General features: G+C 40.1%; 1 long non-coding RNA gene across 3 annotated transcripts; it reads right to left on the bottom strand.

The window, feature by feature from the left end:
* Positions 1-680: 680 nt before the first annotated feature.
* Positions 681-5,243, bottom strand: LOC131690923 (uncharacterized). 3 transcript variants are annotated; one of them, XR_009305664.1, is made up of 5 exons: positions 4,070-5,243; positions 3,790-3,930; positions 3,390-3,717; positions 3,044-3,329; positions 681-2,735 (listed from the first exon to the last, which is right to left on the bottom strand). It is a non-coding gene; the product is annotated as an uncharacterized LOC131690923 (long non-coding RNA). The 3 variants fall into 3 exon arrangements; XR_009305657.1 differs by having other exon boundaries at positions 3,044-3,299; positions 4,070-4,953; XR_009305671.1 differs by lacking the exon at positions 4,070-5,243 and adding an exon at positions 4,004-4,037 and having other exon boundaries at positions 3,044-3,299.
* Positions 5,244-19,403: the final 14,160 nt, after the last annotated feature.

Here is a 19,403-nt window from a genome sequence, read left to right as displayed (position 1 = left end):
TTCAATAGTTAGAGGTACCAAATCATCGCGCCAATCAGCAGTAACGAATTGGGGATAAAAAAGGAAGCATCCTATCATATAATTTTTTTTGGCGAGAAAGGTCTATTAAAACTACTTTTAGAAAAATACTAAAACAAGGTGGTCTAATTCTTAAGGCTCAATATCATCAATATCAAGTATATCATGTAGAGCTTTCTCGGCTTGCTTTTTTTCATTGTAGGACTTATCGACTCTCCAAAACAAGGTTATTGGATGCGTGGTACGCAGTTTTTGAACACACCCTTTTATTTTTACATTTTTACGAGCACTACATTCATTTGCTTTCACACATAAATAACGAGCATAATCCATAACAATAAATCAAGGAGTTAACATGATTTTGCGAAAAAAAAAAATTTGGCGTAAAGTAGCCCCCTTGTGGGGGTGACTTTACGCCAATTTTAGCTCTTTAGATTTCACGTTCAAGCTTAGTATGCACCTCTTGCGAAATGAGGTCGCGAAATATTTTTCCTTCTTCCGCGCGGAATTTTGACATTTGCTCGCGAAAACTAGTCTGTGTGTTTGCTGTTAGATGTCGCTTTTGATAACTGGAAAACGACATCAGCTGTTGTTTGTTTATTTTTTATATTTCTGTTGTCATTTAAATGTTTTAAATGATGTATTTTATTAATTCATCACGGATGTGTATGAAATCGGTAACAATTGTAAACCTTTTTGCCATTCATGAAGCTCTCAGGGAAGTGACGTACTCAGCGTGAATCATATTTCGAGCATGATTAATCATAATGCTTATTTGTGACGGTTCCGGATGTTTCGGGGAAGTTCAGTCTGACCAATTTAGACTGCACAATTCCTGCAATCGGAAATTTAAATCATTGGCTGGCCATTTTCTATCTAAATTGGCTGCTTCTACCGGTTCTAGAAGACCCAGGGAAATGATCGAAATTCGCTCAAACCAAATCTATTGTAATTGTCCGAATCGTAGCTCTAAATCGGCGTTTGACCATTAAGAAGCAAATCTGATTGCCTTGGCCGCCTTTACCGCTTTCACAAGTCTCGGGGAAACTACCTTTCGAAACACGTTTCGGAATCCGGAAATATAACGCAAATATAACAACCGACTCCGACTCAATCGGTTTCAGGTCGAACCAAACCCTAGGCTTTAAACTCTGGCTGACGTTAAAAATCGATTATGATAACAATGGCTACTACCACAGATAACAGACGTTTAGGCTAGAACAAAATTTCTTCAAAAACCTGTGTAAACTTTCAAATTGATATACGTTGAAAATCCGTGTTTCACTATTGCCATCTGCGCAACTGTTTGCTACACGTGTTCGACAGCATTGTTGCTACACGTGTTCTAACTGCATTGTAGTGATCACTGCGCCATCTGCAAACGTTTGCCAAACATGTTTCAGATGTCTGATTTATTCGGAATTTCAGCAGCGGGTATTTACACACGATTCAAATCGAGCCTAAACGTCTGTTATCTGTGCTACTACTAAAGGTTCTGGAAGTCTCAGGGAATGCTACCAAAAATCAGTACGGATACAAACCTATTTTTGGTATAACAATTGTGAGAATCGTAATTCAAATTTATTGCCATAAGTAATTCGTGGTAATTCTTATTGCATGAAACACTAGAGAGGTTTAAGGAATTGCGCATATTGCTAGTACTTGTATTACTGCCGCAAGAAGTATAATTGTCCCATGTGTATAGGGATTCCCATAGCACATGGGACAGTTTTGCTTCTAGTGGCAGAATACCTCACACAAAAAATGCTGTTCAAGTCTGATATTACACCGAAAGTTAGACGAATTAACTGAATTCTAAATTGATGGTCAGATTGACCCCACTGAACATCATAAAATCAGATTGGCCCTGTATGTAAATTATGGAAAAGATGTTATAAGCCTTTTACAATCAGTCATAATACAATAATACGTTATAATCCATTTAAAACGAGTGTATTGCTAGTTAGGCACTTTTCAATCAGCTAGGTCCTTTCATAATCAGTTCGGTCATAAAAATCAATTAGGCCCTTTTATAAATTGTTGTAAAATCGCTATCAAAATTCTTCATAATCAAATGTTGCGTTATGTACGTGCTCGGGTAGATATTCGTTAATGGAAAACATGAAATTTCAATTTGTTACATTTTGCAGTTAGGCCCTTTTCAAATGTTTGGATAGAACTGGGTAGAGATAAATTGTAATTGTAATTGTAAATTTATTAGCTTACGATACCCTGTTGGTTACATTTGTATACCTTATGTCAGGTCAAGGAAGAAAAAAAAAATTAAAATATAATAAAATTATAAATTCAGAATCAAAACAAGTATGACCCAAAAAAGCTCCTACGCCTTTCACCAGTAGCTGGTCGAAAACATTTTACGGTGCGATCTTTTAAATTTCGTCCGAGTTCTCCGCGTCTAGCAACTGAATCTCGATTGAGCATTGCCAGCACGAAGGCAGTGGTTTTTCTTGTTCCCGACCAACTCTGGGCGATTATGTTCTGTGGTGGATCGGCCAACAGAGTAGGTTGATCCGTCTTCTGAATCTTGGAAGGAGCGTTGAAACCCATAGCATAGAAGCAGTTCCGAATTCATGTGCAAAGCTTCGAAAGTTTTAACCAAGTATAGCGGCGAAGAAGGATCCTTCACCCCCAGATCCAGCTTTGATTCTACTAGACCTTTGCGAATAAGTTTAATTAGCAAACTTGCATCCGCCGGGCTAAAAGATGAATCATGGATAATTTCAAAGCTGATATTAAATATTTCTGGAGAAAAATTTGAATAGGACGTAAGTAACAATGAGATTCTTTTTGGGGTGTTTCTCTTCTGTTAATTACTCGGTCGTTTCAATATTTAGTACTCAACTCTTTGCCTAATATTCTAGTAAAAACTATCGGCTTTCGATATGTACTGGAAAATTAGTGTAAAGTGTTATAAAGACGTAATAATCAAAACAGAAAGTAAACAGAGAGAGGCTCTCAATGTTACTTATGTCCTAATCAAAATTTTCTCCAGATTGCGACTTACTTGAATGCCTCTGCATCTTCCGTGGAGGAAGCTGTTTCTCCATTTTCGCTAGCAGCTTTTTTTTCTTCAGGAGCTGCTAAAGTCTTAATTTCTGTAGCTACCGAAAACAAAACTGCAGGTGCAGCCGTTTCTACCGGAGTAATTTGATCGCTGGTTCTACTGGCGGTGAACTAGAAGGTTTTTCCGCATTTTCTTTCTTTGGGCTGTCAGCCGTCGGCTCTGGTTCCTTATCCTTAGGGATACTCAAATCGACAACCTATTTGTATTGAAAAGAAAAATTCAAAACCTATGGAAAAATTATCGCTCCAAAAATAGGTTAGTTGGTTATGACAAAAAAAACACTTACCGAGTGCAGAAATTTCCTGATCCTCCTTCCGCCTTTTTGACCCAGTTATCGGCAGCACTTGCCATCGTTTCGACCGGGAATTAAAATTCAAAAGCTACAATATATGGAAAAAGGTCCTGAATCAGCACGGATACTGTCACTCCGGTGGTTTGTTCCTTGCAATTAGCTGAACTTTTGCCCAGAGCGACCATTCGGAAAAAAACGCCTTCTTTTGTCTGCTCACTTCGCTGCCATGAAACCGATGATGAGCCCTTTTTGCCAAACGAGTCACACGGTTGGCCCGATTGAATATGTCGCGCGTGTAGAGTATGCTTCCATTATGTTTGTTCTGTAAATTGACAAGGACATCTAAATATGCAAAGGAATGCTTGGTGGAGAGAAGCTACTGTTAAACACATACCGAAAGAGAAAGTCCTTTCCGAGGATCTTGATGTTGTATTTACTGTTGGCCCATTATCGCCGTGTTCTGCTGCTGGGTGGTTACCATGGCATTATGTTGCTGGTGTTCGGTGATGTGTATCCGCTATGGTTGCTGTTCGATCTGAAAAAAATTATGATGAAAAATATCCGTGAATGAGTGAACGCGAGCTTTTGAAAGAAGAATAGGGTATTACATTACAATGTACTGAACACGGTACTGATCCTTCCGAAACTAAAAAAGGGTAGTAAAAATGACTCACCTTGCTGCACCAACTGAATAAAAAAAGTCCTGCACGCGGCGTGGTACAGTACAGTATGCTGCTGCTACTGTGTTTGAAGGTGCTGTTGATGTATCTTTTTTTTGCAGTTGACCAATGGTCTTCTACATTTGGCCCTGATTGGCTTGGATCGATTGCACTACTTGCGGTTGCTGGCCAGGTTGTACCGTCAGTTGAACGTTGCTACCTATCTGTCGGATGATGGTCATGGTCTGGGGGAAATCTTAATTTTCTGATGTTGCTGGCGATAAGCACTGGAATTGTGGTTGCTAGCTGCTGCTGGGATGAAATCACGAGCACTGTGGAGGCAGCGATATTTTCATGCAAGCAACTGGTAGGAGCCAAGGCAGTAATATGACGTTTGTGTTTGACTCTGATTTCTCTACATCAGGAAGGTAACCGCTGGTAAGAATAGTGGCAGGCAAGTTTTACGACAGAATGTGCCGATAAAGTGTTTCCGATGGGTCCATTATTCGTAAAAAAGCTCTTGTTGCTTTGTTGGTTCTGAGCTGTAATTGCTGTGGTTCTTTTTTGAGAGATTGTTGGCAGCTGCTGGATTTGGAGTTGTTGGTACTGCTACGGTTGTATCGATTTAATGTTGGTTGGCTGATTGCCAGATCCAGGATGTTGAGTCAAGTTGAGCTGATTTGTAGCACCTGGTTGTTGTTGTTGAAAACTTATCAAGTAGATAGATGGCTGGTGACGAAAAATGCTCTTGTGGCTGCTTTGTTCGGGTGTGCTGTAAATAATAATTACTAGAAACAATCACAATTCCAATAATATTTCAAAACTTTTCATTCAAATTCAAAATATTGATTCTCAAAACTACGAAATTTTGACAGGTCGCGATGAAAAAAAAAAAATACAAAAAATTACTAATCTTTTGTTTTTTTATATTTTTTCAATGCAACCTGTCAAAATTTCGCGAGCCTCCGTGCGAAATAATACCATTGACCATTATTTCGCAAGGAAAAAGTTTGCCTTGGTGACAGCGCATAGAAAGCAGCGCTATCTCGCGGAAGTATTATGAAACTTATCGTTTGTCGAACCGTGTCTCGGCTAACTGCTTTTTTCGTTATCGTTTTCGCGAGAGCTGCGTACCGCTTACGAAATGGAAACGAAAATTTTTTTCGCGAGCATTTCGCGACGTTTTTTATGCATAGGTTTTGTATAGGAAATTTCATTTCGCAAGAGGTGCATACTTAGCTTCAATCTTGATTTTCCAAAAGTTCTTTTCAATGACTTTGGAGGTACTTGTGCCATATGTAAAACATCGAACAGTTTCAAATTTGAAGTAACGTGATCGTAGTTCTTGAGTGTAATGTACAAAGCGTTCTATTTTTGGCGTAAAGTAATCACCGATGACGGTAGGGTGAAGTGCCTATTTTCACCATACTAAGGAGGGCGCCTCATTGATTCATTAATTACTCGGCCTACAAACAATGGAATGCGTACAAATTGGCATCAACAGCTCTGCTTTGTTGTTAAGTACCAAAATAATAAGATACATGCGCTGAAAACAGTAAATTTCTCGTGTTTGAGCGCAACGAAAACACGAATCGAGTGCCTCTATTGTTGCGCTACCATTTGACTCAATGCGTTAAACAAAGATGGCAGACACTGCTCTAACCAACGGCTTCAAATGGGTAGCGTGAAAATAGAAACATAGCGATAATGGGCTCATCAACCTATTTCGTTCCAAAAACAAAGATAATTACAAAAATATTGATATCCGTCATTATCCCGACGAACTAGTTATGAAAAAAAAAAGTTCAACAGACGTATTTTTGGAGTCAATACGTTTTTATGTACAACGTATCCAACACTTAAATTTATTTAGCGCAGCTCTGTCTACAAATCAATATAATCTTAACAATAGCAAAACAAACTTTAATTTCGTTTTTACTCTTAATTTACTATAATAAACAGCTGTGCGATTGCTATTACGAAGGGTGAGGAAATTACGCTCCGTAGCGGCACAGAGAACAGACATCCATGATCGAACAAAAATATTTAAAAAACGTGTGTAAACATTTGAATTAATATACGAAAAACACTAGCGCCGCACACCAACCTATCCCAACTATCCGTCAAATCGATTCCGAAACCGGTTCGAAATCCTGGATGGATTCAGCATGGAATCTAGCTCAAAGAAAACAACCGATACCGACTCTATCGGTTGACGCATGTGAGCTGGAATTCATGCTGGAAGTCCGAATCGGTTCCGGACTAGTTTGACTGGGTAGAGAAATAACCGCTGTCAATTCTGTCGCACTCAGCCACAAAAAACATGACGACAGTAGCACACCTGGTTTAGATATCCAAACTACCTTCGAAACCGTTAGAGATTTTACACAAGTTGAATGCTGAAGTTGGACGTCTGTTCTCTGTGGTAGCGGTATAATGAATTTGTTTATATAAACATCGCGTTAGCCTTTTAAAAGAATTAATTTTAAATTTAACAATTTCTATCGCTTTCCGAATGCGACGATACTATCTCAAATCATTCCCAAAAACGACGTCGAGTCTTTGCCTATGAAGCAATGATTATTATAGAAGTCATATGTCACAGACACAGTATTTAAACTGCGCTATATTTTCATGTAATTTCCCGGCTTATAATCACCAAAAAACCGAGCCGAGCCGAACAAGAAGTTTAAAGAAAAATCTAATTTCTACAGCTCTGCGTAAATGATATATACAGCGCCTCATACTTATTGAGTTCTTTGCGACCGGTCTCACGAACACTAATGAAGTATCCTGGTTGAAAACAATCTTATTTACTTTTGCCGTCATTGTTTATTATTTTCCACCAGCTTGTGATGTAATATTTGTGTCATGTGCCGCGTACGTACATGAAGTCTATTATTGGAATTACATACAAGGAACCCTCTGAATGAGTCAACAAATGCATTCGATGAGTGAGCGAATTTTGATTCATCCAGAATTGAAGTCCTGCCTGTTTGCTGACGTTCGGTTCGTTTCAAGTATTTTTTTAACCACTCACTTACATAGTGCGTTCGCTGACCGTTCGGAGTGCACAAACATGGTGGTGGAGAGAGGATTCATCGCATTCTCTCATGGTTCGTTGCTCCATGCTCACTATGATGATTGTGTGCGGCTGAACCAAGGATGAATGGCTATCAGATGCAATCAAACGAATGAGTGAATTTTCCCATGCCTGAACAGGTGTGATCTGTGTCCTGCCATGCGTACCTATTAGCAATTAATCCAGCGTTTTTGAACTAAGCACTGCAAAGTGTGTGATAAACCATTACCGTCGTGATCTTCTTTTTACTACTTTTTTTTGGTTCTGAATTAAAAACTTTTGAGCGAGAAAAATACACGCATTTTCTTTCTTCTCGAATCTTACTTTCCACAGTCATCGTCATTTGTTCGCAGCGATTTTCGATTTTCGTTGGACACTGTCATTAGCCTTCGTATTGGCCCTCACATATAAAAATCTTCGGGCTTCAAAACTAATGAAATTCCGCTTCTTGCTAGCAACCCATCAATCGGATCCTGGGACACATCATGCCCAGCTTGATATGATGTTACATCTTCCATTTCAATCCAAGCTGCTTAGATGCACTCATTTTTACTTCCATGCAGAAAATATACTGCGTAATCAAAAGTATGGGTAATTGAATACAAACAAATACTGTTCATTGTATCAAACGACAAAATAATTGGTGTGAATCGAGGTTTGAAAGTATATTTTCATTAAAACTACATCACAGAGAACAGACAACCTTGATCGAACAAAAATATTTAAAAAACGTGTGTAAACATTTGAATTAATATACGATAAACACTAGCGCCCCCACACCAACCTCTCCCAACTATCCGTCAAATGCATTCCAGAACCGGTTCGAAATCCTGAATGGATTCAGTATGGAATCTTGCTCAAAGAAAACAACCGATTCCGACTCCATCGGTTGATGCATTTGAGCTGGAATTCGTGCTGGAAGTCTGCACCGGTTCCGGACTAGTTTGACTGGGTAGATGAATAACCGCTGTTAATTCTGTCGAAATCAGCCAAAAAACATGACGACAGTAGCACACCTGGTTTGGATATTCCAACTACCTTCGAAACCGTTAGAGATTTTACACAAGTTGAATGCTGAAGATGGACGTCTGTTCTCTGTGCTACAATATACATTAAATTTCAATAATTGTTTTAATTTCTGTAAACTTTAAAAAAATGTTATTGAATTCAATCAAATAATTTATTGTCTCACAACCAATAATTTTATTTATTGAGCTCAATCCATAATTTTATTTAAAATAAAAATCTTCCACGAGTCGAATCAAAATTCACGCAGAACACTTCTGCATAACATTTATCGCGAGATGTTATTTTTTACATTTTCCTTTGTTTTGCCTCCTTTTTGTGAATAGCAACGTTAGCGTCGGTTGGAAGAAGTTACCAAATATAGACACTCGCAATAAACCGAAACGATAAGTTTCCATTTCCCTACTTGTGTGTCGTGTTATGATGGCGGTTAGCAAATCGCTTTTACCCACGCTCCGGTGCTGTTAGTCTTACGTAATAAAGTTACAGAAATGCGATATAAAGGCAATTTCAACACTTAGACAAATTTTCTGGCGGCTGAAAAGGACTTGGTTGTTTTTGTTTGTCTAGTGCACTTCATTTAGCCAACGAATGTGGGAAATTGTAGAATCATGTGTAAATATAGTGGAACAAGATATCTGACCTAAACTCCTAATAAAAGTCAGATTGTGGTAAGTTTTGGTGTGCAATGCCAATTTCACCATTGATTCGTCCTATAGTTTAGTGGTGATTACCTAATGTAGTGATAAGTGTATGTGAGTAGATAATGAATCCGAAAATAAGTAATATTTGTAATTTTCATATTAAGCAATTAAGGGCGATTAAATGGCGCGTTCCCTGGGCGATTTGGGAGCGATTTAAGGGCAGGTAGAGCGGCTAAAAAATGATAAATCGCCCAAATGTTGCATTTAAAATAGCCCCCTAATTGCCAGCAAATTAAAGGGCAATTAGCGCATCCGAGTTGGCAAATGGCCCCCCGTTAGCCAGCAACTTGCTCTTTTTGACTGGGTATCTCTACACTTTTGACAATACACTGAGAAACAAAAATATGCATAGTTAACATACTTTCTATTCCAGTCCAGTTGTGATTTTTATGCATTTTCATGCATATGCTTCTAGCAAATACATATTTGTATTTGGTTATATCGTTATTCAGGGTATTTATTCAATTTGCATGAAATGTTCATGTGTATGAAAAGTAGCCAAAATAAATTCAGCAGCACTGTTTTTCATCCAGTTTGAAAATATTATGAACGCTCTTGACTGGCAATACGACCAATCAGAAGCTGGTTCAATATTGAGGTTAGGACTGGATCAAATTGGCTACGCCATTATCTTCTCTTCTCTTAGATCGGAGTGAAGAGGTTTATTGTGAAAGAGAAGAGCGGTGGTTCGCATGAAAAGCGCAAAGAGCTTTTGTTATTCTACTCTTTATTTGCTCTGAGGTGCATAACATCCCTGGTTGGCATCATGATCATCACAAGTTGCCTAATGTAATAATTTGAATTCGTCAATTCTGTATCGTAAATATTTAACCCTTAAATGCGCAATGTTGTTTTAAAACAAAATCCTGAAAATTGTCTAAACATTATCGAATTGACGTGATATAGCTGTGAGACGATTTTCACAAATTCTAAAAAAAATATTTGCGCCTTTATGGGTTAATATATTAAATAACACTGAATATTTGAATAAAGACGTGACATATCAATCATTTGTTTACCATTTACATATTAGTTTCCTTCAGATCGAATACCTGTCTATAGAATTCATATCAAGCAAAATCTTTTCGAACCTTTGTATTTGTATGTGTATTTGTGACGTTAGCCTGTTAGGGCATGTTCAGGAGTGTTTCAGTTGTAGATTCATAATTTTGACAGTTCTATAAAATAAAACTAAAAATTTTAAAACTAGAACTTGCTGTCCCCAGCAGCAAATTTAGCGGGTGCTCTATTCAGCTTAAAATTCATTTTCCTCTATGCCTTCAGCGTTACTGCATTCAAATTTATTTTTCCCCAGTCTATCGGGTCCTAGTGTCTGTGCTGAAAACATTGCATGTATTAAAAACACAGTTCTAAACGTGTTTTAAAATCAACAACAAATAGAACGGCGTCGTATAACAGTTTTAAATTTTAAAACATAACTGTTCGAAATTATAAAACAAAACGCTCTGCTGGGGATGTGAATGTTTCAGTTCCAGTTCTACTTTGAAACTCCTATACAAAATAAAACGCTTCTGAACATGCCCGTATTTGTAATCTTTAAATTTACTATTCTCGATTAGAATGTCACTGACCCATGTATGAAAAAAAAAAAAACAAAATATAGAGATGTCGAGTCGTTATTCAGTGATTCTACGTTTTTATGTAAATCTACTAAATGAAAAGTGTGTAGTCTGCAGACTGTTCTGTAACGAGTCGTTCACATGGCAAGATAGCGGAAGGGTGAATCGATTGTATTTATGAATGTTAGTTTTGTTCTTGCGGTCTGATATGATATTATGCTGGCCAGATTTGCTGGAAACATCTAATATTCGATGTGGCGAAATGTTTTTTAATGAAACGGACATTGTGTTTATAGCAATTAACATATCCAAATATGAAAATGGAATTGGCTGCACTGCCAACATTGCTAGCCGCACAAAGTCAACTGTCATCAATTATTCAGCAGGGCACGAAAAAAGCAAGAAAACCAAAAATAAGAAGCCAGTTGTTTCGTCTTGTCTTAGAGATTTATCTGTGTTTCACAGATTTTCAATAAGCTGCACAGATTGCAAAAACTGCACAGATTTCCACAGTTTTCTGTTTTACCGCACAGATTTCCACAGCTTTCTTCTAGAATGCACAGATTAGCACAGATTTCTCAATTTTTTACCCTGCGCTTAATTTTTGACTCGCGCTAAAATTAAAAAAAGGTCACCACATCTTGTTTTCAGCCAAATTTGGCAATTTTTCCGTGACACAGATAGACACAGATTTTTAAATGGGCCGCGCACAGATTTTTCAAAATATCACCTGGCATCCCTGGCATGAAGGCGGTCCTTCCATTAACAATACGAAAGTGATAAAAGCCGATGTCACGTTTAAAGCTATCAATATTTCATATTAGATGCTGAAGTGAAAGGTTGTTTCTTTTCATTTCGAAATATTTATCTGATGTAAGTAGCGTGCGGCTAGAAGAGATGGTAAACCTTTTTTGCAGCTGACTAATTATTCCATTCTGCATGTTATTTTTGTTAAACCAAAAGCCCTTAGTTAGTTTAGTACATTTCATTCCATAGCACGCGTGTGTGTGGATCCCACAAATAGTCCTTTTCAGAATTCCACCAATGGACCCCAAATATAGAACATTTCAGAGTTAATATTATTTAAACCACCAAATATTTTTTTTTTACAATGGAGAAGACCTTTATGTCCTAGCCCAGTACACGTGCTATTGGTAGGGTCCAATCTACCACACGGGGTGCACTGGGGGCATGTCGGACTCAAATGGTGACCAGCCATTAATACCGACTAAACTCCATTGGGCTCTGCCATCATTCCTCCCAGGAACTACCTCTCGGTATTACTTCTGGGGGGATGGCTGTACTAAATGTACTCATTCACTCTCACTCACGCGTTCATACGTCTTGTATGAGGCTTACTTGTGTGCTCTCTCAATCGCACTTTGATTCACTCTCAAACACTCCCACATGAGGCTGACTTTTGTGCTCACCTTTTTCGTTCCTTGCGAGGCTGACTTGTGTGCTCACCTTACTCATTCCTTGCTAGGCTTACTTTTGTACTCGCCCCACCCATACCATGTGAGGCTGACTTGGATGCTCACCCTATCACCTGATTCACTCTCAATCGTGCCACTCTATTGTACCTTTGTCACTCCCCCTGGCATCCCATGTGGGACATTTTTCTTAGGCCCCACTTCTGACATACCATGCGAGGCTGGCTTGTGTGCTCACCTTTTTCATTCCTTGCTATGCTGACTTTTGTGCTGGCCTCTACCATACATGTGAGGCTGACTTTTATGCTCACCCTTAACATGCCGTGTGAGACTGACTTGGATGCTCACCCTTTCACTCCTCTGCCACGCCATGAGGTATCGATAGCTAAGTTCCAACATACTACGCTACGACCCTCCCGTCTTGGCATGAGGCAGTCCACTTATATGCCTATACACTCACTCTTCTGTCTTGCTTCGGGGTGGCTGGGTTTACCCCTTACGCGGTAGCCATTCGCTGCGCCAAACCTGCCTCGGCATAAACAGACCATTCACTCCCTTTTTTGCGCTTGGCCTTTTTCGCTCCAGCTAACCAATCACTAGTTAGCCGTGCCCGTCGTCTGTTGCTCGGTTCGCCAGATTACCTGTAGCCTACTGGCAATCTGGATGGTAGCAGCCGAGACTGCGTTCCACTTCTCCACCGATTGACACATCCGCTGAATAAGGGTATCAGAGGTTGTGTCCCAGCCACAGACGTCAAGCATTGCTCTTCTTTCGACGTCGAACCGATGACATACGAACAGTATGTGTTCGGCAGTTTCATCTACACCTGGGCAGTCCGGGCAGACTGGGACCTCCGCGTGCCCGAACCTGTGGAGGTACTGTCGGAAACAGCCATGTCCTGACAGGAATTGTGTCAGGTGGAAGTGAACTTCCCCATGGGGTCTTCCCACCCAGCTCGATATGCTAGGCATCAGCCGGTGGGTCCACCTACCTTTCGAGGAGTTGTCCCACTCACGCTGCCATCTGGCGACCAAGGTCACCCTGGTGCGCTCGCGGGCTCCTCTATTTCCACGTAGCTCAAAGCACTCCTCATCTTCCCGAATGACCAGCCCGACTGGCATCATGCTCGCTATCACGCAGGATGCATCGTGTGATACCGCGCGGTAGGCAGATATCACTCTGAGGAACATCACGCGGCAGGTGCTCTCCAGTTTCTGTAGGTAACTGGTTACCCTCAGTGCTCTTGACCATGACGGGCCGCCGTACCTGAGGATAGATACGGCAACGCCTGCCAGTAACCTACGTCTACTGGCGCACACCTTTGAGCTGTTGGACATCATTCTCGATAGAGCCGCAACAGCAGTCGACGCTCTCTTACACGTATAGTCGACATGGCTGCCGAAGGTCAGCTTGTCGTCTATAATGACTCCGAGAGACTTCAGACTTCGCTGTGAAGTGATCGCGACTTCTCCCACATGGATAACTGCATGTTGTGCCGACTTGCGGTTGTTGACGATAACTACCTCCGTCTTATGAAACCACCAAATGTATAAAGATACATATGTTAAACTCTCTTCGTTTACGAATAATTTGATTTCTATCGTGCTTGCAAACATTTAATTTGATAGCAGGTAAGGTTTTGTTTGTGAGCATCATTAATTTATGTTCCCATTTCGGGGATTTGAATAAAACTTTTTTAAAACTTGAATTTGTCACGCTACAGGCTATCGATTTTAATTTAAAAATTCAACAATTATCTTTAGTGAAGAATAGCATGCCTGTGTGTAGTTCGGATAATATTGCTTGCTCATAAAACTGGCTGCATTTTTAATGTCATCGTGGTCGTGTCTTGTACACAACCCCTTAAATTTTTTTTTAATTCTTGATTGCAGATATTTACAGATTTTTGAAAATAAAGGCTTTTGGTTACCCTAGTTTTAAATTACAGCTTTATCTATTTTAGACATTTTTGGTACCTCCCAGATTTTAAAAATTATTATTTGCAGATGCACTTTTTTATTGACAGATATTCTGGTTGCAGTTGAAAATAGGGATTTTCCAATTAATCGATTAGTAGCTAATCGATTATTTTTACATCGCTATTAATCATAATCGATTAAAACCAAGAAATAATTTATTTATTTATATATAGGTCTTCGACTATTAATCGCACAGACTGGCTTATCAACTAATCCTAAGACTAAAAGTACATCTTGCAACATTAAAATCGAAAAAAACATGAAACTTGATTAAACACACGTCAACATACATTTAACGGGTTGTTTCGTCCGAATTGTGTACAACGGTAAACGGAAAAAGTCCACTTGGCGTGTTTGTCTTCTAGGTGCATTGAAATTAAGTTGACCCAAGAGTTGGCTGCTTTCAATGTTCCCGTCCAGGATGTCGAAAATAAGCATTCGTTGATGTTTTATTCTCCTGTCAGCAAGCGTAGGCAGGTGGATTAATGTGCAACGTTGCACATACGGCGGTAAACGAACTGGGTCGGTCCAAGGTAAAAGGCGAAGAGCAATGCTGTTAATGTGGACACCGTGATAAGGAGCCCAAACAGGAACGGCATACTCCAAGATGCTGCGTACAAGCGAACAATAAAACGTTTTCAAACTGTACACATTCTGGAACGTTTGAGTGTTTCGCCTTAAAAATCCTAACATGCAGAAAGCTTTGGCGGTAGTAGACGCTACATGCTCGGAGAAAGTTAACTTGCTGTCCAAATAAACTCCCAAATCTTTGACGACGAAGTTGCGGTGTACGTTGGCTGACGACATTTTATAGTTAAACATGTTCGGTGATAGGATCCGAGTGAATGTAATCACGCTGTATTTTTCTATATTCACCTCCATTCCATTGATGGTGCACCAATTTAACAAAGCGTCAATGTCTAGCTGAAGTAATTTACAATCCTCCTTCAAATCCTTCCTTTCAAATCATCGGCAAACATAGATTTCGGAGATTTCAAAACCGTACCAAGATCATTTATAAACAAAATGAAGAGCAATGGTCCAAGATGACTGCCTTGTGGCACACCAGAACAGATATCAAAAGGCGTAGAAAGTGTATCGCCTAATCGAACAAAGGCACTTCATCCTGCGAGATAAGAAGCAATCCAATCCGTTAACCAGTCCGGAAATCCAATGCGTTTAAGCTTCTCGACAGCAAGGCGATGCGGAACACGGTCGAAGGCCTTTGACAAGTCAACATAAATGGAATCAACTTGTTGTCGCTTGTCAAGTTTGTCGATGATGGTGGATACATACGCCATAAGGTTTGTGGTTGTAGATCGTTCACTGACGAAGCCATGTTGTTCCTCAACGATTATATGACGCACGGACAGATAAACAATGTCGTATATCCGTTCAAATACCTTCGGGAGGCAGCTGAGAATCGATATCGCCCGATAGTTCTCCACATCATGAACGCTACCACTCTTGTGCACAGGTGTGATAGCAGCAGATTTCCAGTAACTAGGAAAAACAGCATCAGTCAACGATCGATTGAAAATAACGGACACTGGTAATGCGAGAGAGTCCGCACAGTTTTGGATGAACGATGGTGGTAAATGATCGGGTCCCGCTCCCTTGGACGCATCTAAAGACTGCAACTTGACGAGAACATCCTCACGAGAGAAAATAATATGAGATAAATTCAGGTTGTGCAGCGGCAACGTGTTCAGGTACGATTCCAACAAAGGTGGTGAGTTATTACTTAACACGCTTTGGAAGAAAGTCGAGAACATGTTTGCGGCATCCAATGACGTAGCAGCCGAACTTCCTTTATAGCGAACATTAAGGGGTATTCCTTTCGAGCTCCTACGACTGTTGACGAACGACCAGAAGGATTTAGGATCACGTTGAATATTGCTTTCGATGCGTTGAATATAGTTGCGATAGCATTGTGCATGCAAATTGTTGTATTGACCCTCCAAATCACGGAGCTCGGCTTTGTGCAATGTGCTCCTGGACTTCAGGTATCTTTTCCCCACTTTCCTTACCCGGTTTTTAAAGTTCTTCAATTCCACATCAAACCATGGCTGATTCTCCCTTCTCCTAGTACGCGTTCTAATTGGAACAATTCGTCGCATTATTTCGTAAAGTGTGTCATAAAACACAGTGACAGCATCATCAACCGAACCAGCAGTAAGAATTTCGTCCCATTGAATATTCGCTACCTCACCTATACGCTGAAAAATCACACCGATTGAAGTCAAAATCGCAATCGACTATAGTATCGACACATTCCGTATCCAAATCTAATATCATTATGAACGGTCTGTGATGCGAATCAACTCTCATCAACGGCAAAGGGGGCTCAGTTAGCTCAAACATGCTCGGCTCATTAACAAAAGCAAGATCAAGTAATCTATTGTTGTCATTTTCGAGATAATTGATTTGTTTCAATCCGGAAGAAACAACAAATTCAACAAGAGACACTTCTCGTTCAGAGGTTGCATTGCTGAGTAGAAAAGCACCTATATCATTGTCATATAGCCAGTTCAGATGAGGAACGTTATAATCTCCAACAACGACAATAATATCACACTCATCTGCTCGATCGCTTATTTGCTGTATGCATGAAGCGTGCTTTTCGTATAAGTCGGTTTCAGAATTGGGAGGAATATAAACGGTACATATATAGAGACAGCCGGTATTTAATTTGACTTGGACAACTATTTGTTCCAAGCTATCATCATCGATGAGGGAAATTGTGCTGCTGTTTAAATGATTTTTTACACCTACCATAACACCGCCGCCGCGCTGGTGTGTGCTGGTACGAGGGTTACGATCGCATCGATGAAGCGTATAGTTAGAAGTTAGTTCAGCATTCAAAAATTTATCATTCAACCAAGTCTCGGTAAATGCATTAATATCGTACTCACAGATGGAAAGTGTCCCATATAAGGATCTAATTTTTGTTCGGAGACCTCTCACGTTCTGATAGAACAGAGTAAACGGATGGCGTATGGATGTATTTCTAGACAGCTGATCCGGAGTCAGAATACGGGCAGAATGAGAGAGATGGTCAGGAGTAATTTCACTATTATTGGCCGATTTTTGGTTGGATACGAAACGGGGTACGGTAGTTTGAGGGACGAAAGTCAAACTGCCGGAAAATAATTCCTCATTGCCATGTTGACGCTGAGAGGGCAGCATCTTTCAGGTGCGGTCCGATTCCGACTTTGAATGATATGAAAGTCAATTCTTCAAACTTTTTACCTTTTGGAACTAACTTCGTCACATCCACAGTCTCATCGGAGTTAAGATTCTGCTTGACTAACTCGGCAATTTGGATTTCTGCTCCATTTTTCTTGGTGACGAGAGGAATATTAACGGATGGCTCGAATTCTTTAGTGCCAACTGACGCACGCGGGATGGCACTAACATTTTCATCCATTTCGAGTCTTAGTTTTTTTCGCAATCCACTAGTGCCAGGCAGAGGAAAGGAACGCAGTGGCGATGTCTCCGGAGAGCGAGATCGCTGTAGAATGGCATCGATTTTAGTTGTATGTTGGTCAACTATTTTCTTCAGTTCTTGAAGTGTATTGTGATGCTCCTCATTCATCAACTGCAGAACGCTGCTTGTTGACGACATTGCGTTTCTAAAGCAGGCATGAGACATCATCTTAGTACACACATAACACATCCAAAACAACTGAGAACTGCTTTTCATTAGATCGCGAACTTCAGCAGTTAGTTTGGCGCACTTGAGATGGAAATATTGGTGGCAGAATCCATTGCAAGCCACTTCACTCTCTTTCGCACAATCGTTAGCGCAAACACCACACAACTTGGTAGCCATGATAGCTTTATCAGTGACTTTGCCACGAAACAAAATTTATTTCTTCGTAGATAGGCACTTCTGCGGTCAGATTACGCAATACTCCACAATATTCCGGTAGATCGTTTGGTAATGATGATGATGATCGATAAGTGATAGACGAAAAACATGCGTTAAATGAAAAAAAACCCAAATTAATAATGAGCAAAATCAACTACGACTGGTTTGTTTACCTCAAACACAGAGTCGTTAATCGATTAATCGAAGTAATAGATTAGTTTAAAAGTTTTTCTGAGAGCAGTCCCAGAAATCAAAAACGTCCATCTCGAGCGTTAAGGTTGTGTAAAAGTTAGCGTCTTATTTGAAAGTGAATGGAATATCACTGTCAGGTGCGCTAGTGAACTTGATTGATTTTTTCCCTTTTTTATTTCGACTATGTTAGTCATATTTTCTTTTTTACGTTTTAACGACATTCAATTAGCTAGAGATTACTGGGTAGGGAAAGTTATGAAACTTAGAGCCATAGTACTCAAGTGAGAGCAAGGATGTGAAGTAAACAGATCGGAAAACTAGAAGTGGCAGGGTCATTAGAACAGGCTTAATATCGTGCGGGCTTAATTTTTGCCTTCTGATAATGAGGGTCGAGCTTAGGCAGAATAACTACGAATCACTCGAGTTCACTATCATGTGTCCTTGATAAAGGTAGACGTATCTATCTTTACCGTGACAACCGGCAAAAATTAAGCCACGCAAGATCACCACTGAAAACCTGTCGACGATTAGCATCAATCTGAATGATGATTGCTGCTGTTCATCTCTGTATGCCTTTTGAATCATTGAATCATCATTCAGATTGATGCTAATCGTCGACAGGTTTTCAGTGGTGATCTTGCGTGGCTTAATTTTTGCCGGTTGTCACGGTAAAGATAGATACGTCTACCTTTATCAAGGACACATGATAGTGAACTCGAGTGATTCGTAGTTATTCTGCCTAAGCTCGACCCTCATTATCAGAAGGCAAAAATTAAGCCCGCACGATATTAAGCCTGTTCTAATGACCCTGCCACTTCTAGTTTTCCGATCTGTTTACTTCACATCCTTGCTCTCACTTGAGTACTATGGCTCTAAGTTTCATAACTTTCCCTACCCAGTAATCTCTAGCTAATTGAATGTCGTTAAAACGTAAAAAAGAACTTGATTGAATTCGCAGCTGATCGCATAGAGATTAAAAAACAATAAGCTAGTAGCGATATGATCATATGGCAGCGCTACTGTTTTAACTGATGTTCATTCAATTGTTTACACAAATATTAAAAACTTATTTGTACGAACATGGATGTTTTCTGAAACTGGGCCCATATTATTGGCTCGAATCAAAACTCGTCGAAATGTCAATTGACGATAGGTTCATCCGGAGTGTTCATTTGTGTTTACCTTTTGCTAGCGATGCCAATTTTATTTTGTGTCCAGCACCCAATGTGGCTACGCCACATCGCTTTTGCGCGTGCTGTCCGACTTCGCTACCGCTCAGTCGGACTTAAACTGGGGATAGCCCCTATGTTTGAGTAAGCCGGGCAAACGAGTGGATCACAGGTTCGCTTGCTTCCGATGGCGGGTCGGTGGCCACCTCGCCCGGGCCTCGGTTATGCAGCTAAGCCGCATCGAAATGGTACCCCTTAAAAATTCTAACTTGAATCGGTTGTGTCACCGGAGCCGGAATACGAATTAGAT

This window comes from Topomyia yanbarensis, chromosome 1 (genome assembly GCF_030247195.1).
Source record: "Topomyia yanbarensis strain Yona2022 chromosome 1, ASM3024719v1, whole genome shotgun sequence".
NCBI classification, from domain to species: Eukaryota; Metazoa; Arthropoda; class Insecta; order Diptera; family Culicidae; genus Topomyia; species Topomyia yanbarensis.
The sequence above is the reverse complement of the archived record's forward strand: the minus strand, read 5'-3'. Positions and strand labels throughout refer to the sequence as shown.